The sequence below is a fragment of the Hippocampus comes genome, unplaced genomic scaffold, assembly GCF_001891065.2.
Source record: "Hippocampus comes isolate QL1 unplaced genomic scaffold, H_comes_QL1_v1.1 scaffold5, whole genome shotgun sequence".
NCBI classification, from domain to species: Eukaryota; Metazoa; Chordata; class Actinopteri; order Syngnathiformes; family Syngnathidae; genus Hippocampus; species Hippocampus comes.
In genome coordinates, this window is record NW_017805701.1 from 213,144 (window position 1) to 219,343 (window position 6,200).

A 6,200-nucleotide genomic window follows, 5' to 3' on the forward strand; every position below is an offset into this window, starting at 1 on the left:
AAGCCTTGTTGGCATCGTGCCGGCAACCAGGGCTGTGGTCGAGGGGCGACCCGGGATGCTCGAGGGGGAGGGGGGGAGGTCCAAATCGCTCTGTCACTCACGGTGGCGCCACCGTCATCCAGTCATCAATCGCGGCATGTAAGCATGCAGCCAACAGATGGAGACCCAGCAGGAGTGACTGGAGGGGTTGGGGTGGGCATCACCCTCAGCTTCCAGCCTCACACATCGTGCAGCAAAGAAGGGCCACCAGGAGTCACCCTGGCCAGGCCCTCCTGCAGTTAAGTCCGAATGTCACCTGTGATTAAGTCGTCCCCAAACTGACGTGGAACAAACTTGAGAACACAAGGTGGTCATGTCATGGCCACACAGAAAAAAAAGAGGTGGGGGCCACTTCATCTTGTGCTTTTGAAATATGTTTAGAAAAATAAATCAACATGCTCTTGGTCAGCAGCAATAACATAATTAAACACAATAAACATTTTCTGCATCATGATTTATTAATTCCGACTCCTTCTGCTGTGTGTGACTTCACCAGCAGGGAGACCATGATGACTCAAACCAAGGAAACCGAGGATAAAGAATATAGGCATGAGACTATTGGTGGAGGCCTGCCTTACTTTTATTTTTAATTAAAGAAACTACTCTTCTGAAAATCGGTCAACTTTCCAATTTTTTTTCTCACCATGTTTTAATGCGGTCCTTGTATAATTGGTTCTACGATATTATTAGAATATGTTGTGGAACAACAAAATTAATTACTTTGGACGCCCCTAACATGAGAAGAAATAAACCCCCTTGTGCCGGATGGAGAGCTAAAATAGCGATTAATACGGAATAAAGATGTCTCGCTGTCTCGGCTGAGATTTGTAATGATATTCATAAAAGAGACCACTGACTGGGGGGGGGGGCTTCAAAAAAAAAAGTGTTCCTAAGCAACAACAACATACACGCTCACAACAAGCTGCATCTTGGGAAATTTTGACCGGATTGGGACGACACAAACGGGAAAAGCTTTTTCAAAGTAGGCCATGGTTTGTGTGCGTGAGTGTGTGTGTGTGTGTGTGTGTGTGCGCGTGCGTGCTCATCTCGTCTTTGCAGGCGCAAACATGAGCCAGCGAGCATTGATCAATTAAACATGAGAGCCTTAATAATCAGCCAAAGGTTGAAGCGCAGAGCAGCAACCCTCATTAAGGATACACTGGTGCCTTGAGATACGATTGACCCCCACTTAGGAATTTTCCAAGATATGAGCCACCGTTTTGTTAATTGTTCACTTTGTCTTGCGAGCAAACGTTTTAGATACGAGCGCCGCAGCGGTGGGAGTGAACTCAACTCACCTCACAGCGAGCAGCATGTAGTCCATGTTCATTCTTCGTAGCCATTTAGCATTCCTTTGGAAAAGCTAACAAATGCGAACAATGCTGTTGACATGCTAACATTGTCAGTTATGGTTTTTGAACCCCTTTAAATAGTGGATATTTGACCACAAACAGTGGAGCAACACGTAGAGAGAGATAACAGGCATATATATTCTTTAATATTATCATATTCAATCACAGTAATATCACAGCAGCTCAATACAGACTGATATCTGTATTACAGTATACCCAGGTGGCCATGGTGCACACACACACGCCATACATTCTATTGAATTATGTCAGTACTGTGTTTTTAGAAGCTAAAAGAGTTGTACGTTGAATGACTAATTATTAAAAAAAAAAAAATAAGAATAATAATTCTCGCTCAAAGGAACAGACAAACTTCTCCCAGGAAGCAACAACATGTACTTTAAGAAACCATGCCGTGTCATACTCGTGTCGCGAGTATATAAACATGAGCAAAGCAATATACAAGCGTGTGGATAGCCGCTGTGTGTGTAATAAAATGTTAAACGTGTACTTTTAAGTGTTGGAGCGGGGAAAGGGCCACTGGAAAGGCTTTGCTGGCATCTTGTGGCTACATGTTCTAATACAAGCCTGGATTCACGTGTGTTGCAAGTTATAACAGACATGGGTATAAAAGTATACACACACGCAACTGTATACATATAAAATAAAACTCATAGTGTTCAAACAGATTGATTCAAGTTTATAGAAGCGGAAAGCAAACATATTTTTAAATACTACAAAAAGATCTTATGCTTCACCACGACTCACCTGCCTTTTACTCGTAAATTGTTCGGGATGGCCCTGTGGAGTAGAAACACATTTGTTTATTAAAAAAAAAAAAAGAAGAAAAAACGAGTATTCAAATTAACTGCAAATTCAATCCATCTAGAAAGATAGAAATACATTTGTTGTACGTTTTTTAAACATGGGCTTGTCTCCTGAAGTCAGGTGAATAACATTCAGTTAAATCACACACACCAAATGGTGGCTGCATTTTAAATGGTGCTTTTATTGCAATGTGTTGCATTCCCACATTCATATTCAGATGTTATAGATTTGTTAGTCCAAAAAAAAAAAAAAAAAAAAAAGAAAGAAATATCATGTCCTCACCTCAGAGTAGGAGCAAGAGTCACGAATAACGAAAACATTCAAAAGAATTGTCTTTTAAAAATAGCAAGGGATCAAAAAATGATGCACGAGGTGTTTCGTGTGTACTCGACAAGTGTGTCTTTCTTTAGTGTGTGTAAACTTGAGCAGCCACAGACAAAAAAAAAAAAGTTCCAGCAGAGTTTTTGTTGTTTTTTTTTTGCACAAATGAGTCCAACAACAAGAGGGAGAGGGAAAGGGGCACTGAGGCGGCCCACACTGATTGTCTAGAACACCCCAAAAAAGAAAAAAAAGGTCCTTTTTTGTTGTTTGTTTTTCAAATCACACCTGAACAGATTGGTGGTGGTGGACGGGGATTGTAAAATAAAAAAAAAAAAAAGAAAAAAGAAAGAGGTGGTGGGTGAGAAAGACAGAAAAACTCCCAACATGCATACTGTCATTTGTCATATTGTAGCTGCTCCCGTGCCTCTTCTTTACAACCAAACCTTACATGAGGGGCATATCACAAAAAAAGTAAAATGTATCATATATTTATATCTCCAATATATTTATTTATATTAATTTGTACAAGGGGAGAAAGTGGAACCTCTGCGCTCGAAAGCGGAGAAAACACCACCAAAATCCAGAGCAGACCTTTATTTTTATTCCTAATATGTATAAAAACTGTACACGAAAAGTGAGTTGACGAAAAAAAACGGTCGAGAGAAGCTCAACAGTAGATTGGTGCCTCAACACCGCCTAGAAACGTGTTATCTGGAATGTTCTGAGAGTTTGAGCGGGGAACAAAAAAAATGAAGCTGATCGAGGATTAATTCTACCAGATTGTTTAAAATGTAGCTGTCCAATGAGAAGTAACTATTTCCATCACTATGATTTTGAACTTGAAACATCAAGAAAAAAAAAAATGATACAGAAACAAATGTAGGTGAGACGTTTTTTTTTTTTTGTACAGAAACAAATGTAGGTGAGACATGTTTTTTTGTTGTTGATGATTTTTGCATAAAAGTTTGGCAAAGGCAAAACGTCTTTTTTTTGCGACAGCTTGACAATAAATTGTTAAATATGCTGCTGCACAATGCTAATCATGTATTGCCATTTTTTTAACAGTCTCAAATACGAAGAAAAAATAGTTTTTTTTTCTTCTTTTCTGATAAAAAAATGTTCACAAAACCTGGATACATTTTTGGGGGATATTTGCATATATGTTTCGCAAAGACGGGGAAATTGTGAATGGCAATGGTAATGGTCTCTTCTTTTGCAACTACTTTATGGCAAATTATTTAAAATATTTTCCAGTGCTAAACATGTCAATGTTTTTAAAATCTAAAAGGTGCAAAGAATTTTCAGTTGTTCAGAATAGGAACAAAAAACAGCTTCAAATGTGGCTTTCTATGTTTTTTTTTTGCAAATCTAAAAGGTCCAAAAAATTTTTCAGTTGTTCAGAACAGGAACAAAAAACAGCTTCAAATGTGGCTTTCCATGTTTTTTTTGCCGATATTTGAATTGTATAAGTAGCAAAAACATGAAATTTGTGCTAACCAGCATTTTTTCCACCAGTACTTTGACTAATGATTTTTGAAATCAGAATTTTTTTTTTTTTTGCATTGAGGTTGGCAATGATGGAAAAAAAGAAAATTTGATAAAGCAATCGTAATCGTCCCTTTTTCTGCTACCATTTTAAGTTGCTCTCAATTTTGCTACCCACTGCTAGGCATGTACTGTATCTTGTTTTTTTTAATGTATTATTTTAGTGAAAATTTTTTGGATCCAAATTTGTCATTATTGCAAAAACAAGGTTCAGATTTTTTGGAACTGAGACAAGCAAAATGCTAACGCTTGTGAATTGACGTGAATGGACTGTGGCTCGGGCAACATGGCGGGTGTCTGGTTAGCAAGTCTGCCCCACAGTGCAGTGGTACCGGGTTCGATCCCGGCTCCGGCCTCCCTGTGTGGCGTTTGCATGTTCTCCCCGTGCCTGTGTGGGTTTTCTCCGGGTACTCCGGTTTCCTCCTACATTCCAAAAACATGCATGGCAGGTAAATGGAACACTCCTGAGGTGTAATTACAAACGCGAATGGCTGTTCGTCTCTGTGTGCCCTATGATTGGCTGGCGACTAGTACAGGGTGTCCCCCATCTACTGCCCCAAGACAGCTGGGATAGGCTCCAGCACCCCCACGACCGTTAGGATATGCGGATTAGCAAATAGATGGATGGATGGATGGATTGTGGCTAATTCCAGTGATTTTTTTTTTGAACACCCTTTCTTTCCGATGAGAAAAAGGTGCATAGCTAATGTTGACTTTGGGCCGCTTCAGTTAAAAGACAGGGGACGCTAACATCGTAATGAGGTTTGCATACAAGATCTTTTGAGGCATTGGACATTTAGAAGGGGGGGGCGGGGGGGGGGTTCTGGTGGTGGTTTCTCCACCCTGCCGAGGCTCCACCATCCCACGTCCGCTATGACAATGAGAGAGAGAGAAAAAGAGAGAGAGAGAGAGAGAGAGAGAGAAATACAATATGGCCTTTTTTTTTCTCTTTTAAAAGAACCCGTACGACGACGATGACAAACAAAAACAAAGCCAGTCCACACTGCTCGTCGCTCAGTAAAAATCACATTCAGCAGTCGCTATAGAAACCATTCTCTGGCATCAGATACGTGGAGCAGGAAAGGAGAAGATCCATCATAATAATAATAATAATAATAATATACAGTATTCATCACACGCACTGATAGTCATATACATACGCATCATCATCATCATCATCACCGAAAGAATCTGAAAAATAAAAAGTAGAAAATCTTTAAAAAAAAAAAAAAAAGGACAGAGGCGAGTAGTTATTTACCACAAACTTGTCTTGATGATGATTCTCCTTACTATTATTATTATTCACATTTGTCTATGTACATCGTGTTAACAAAAAAAGCCTGTACCTGCCGACTAGGAGGAGGAAGAGGAAGAAAAGGGTGGAGGCCTTTCCACTGAGCAGCTGTTTCATAACATCCGGAATTTCAATGTGCATCGCTAGTTTTTTGTCTTATTTTTTTTTTTTGTCTTTTTTTTTTTTTTTTTTTTTTGTAGTGTGGAGTGAATAGCGGAAAGGATCCATCATCCCTGCAGGAAAATACATCAACCAAGGGACTGGACACAGGACAAATACTTAAAAAAAATATAGACATATATATATATATTAATAAACATTCTCTCACTTTGCATGTGCCGGAAAGAAACAAATTCAACAAAAACAAAATGGTTCTTCCGAGCTGAGTGTCTGCCCAAAATACCTTTTTTTTTTTAACGACATGGGAACATCGGATATGGGAAGTTTCAACGCCAAACCAAAAGAGAAGACACGAAAGATGCAAACGCTATCATCAGGGGTGGGCACACTTTTGGACTCATTTAAAAAAAAAAATTTAAAAAAATCAAATTTACATGCATGATTAAATATTTCATTCTCATAGTTTCAAAAAAAAGTCCAAATTTCAAAATCATTAGAACCAATCATTTAATAACGATACGTAAATGAATGAAAGCATTCACATCTTCAGTTTTTCACATTTTAGTAAATAGAAAAAAAACATTCATTTTGCCCCCCAAATTTTATACACAACATCCCGCAACAACATGAAATTTGCAAAAGTATTTTTTTTTAAAAATGGGGCACGACTCTTTTAATTTAAATACTTTTTTTTTTTTAAAGCA

At 38.6% G+C, this 6,200-nt stretch overlaps 2 long non-coding RNA genes across 2 annotated transcripts; both read left to right on the forward strand.

Annotated features, from left to right (window-relative positions):
- The first annotated feature begins 3,437 nt into the window (after positions 1–3,437).
- LOC109523547 (uncharacterized) lies at positions 3,438–4,262 on the forward strand. Its single transcript, XR_002169791.1, has 2 exons — positions 3,438–3,825; positions 3,913–4,262. It is a non-coding gene; the product is annotated as an uncharacterized LOC109523547 (long non-coding RNA).
- LOC109523546 (uncharacterized) lies at positions 4,262–5,034 on the forward strand. Its single transcript, XR_002169790.1, has 2 exons — positions 4,262–4,343; positions 4,778–5,034. It is a non-coding gene; the product is annotated as an uncharacterized LOC109523546 (long non-coding RNA).
- The last annotated feature ends 1,166 nt before the right edge of the window (positions 5,035–6,200 follow it).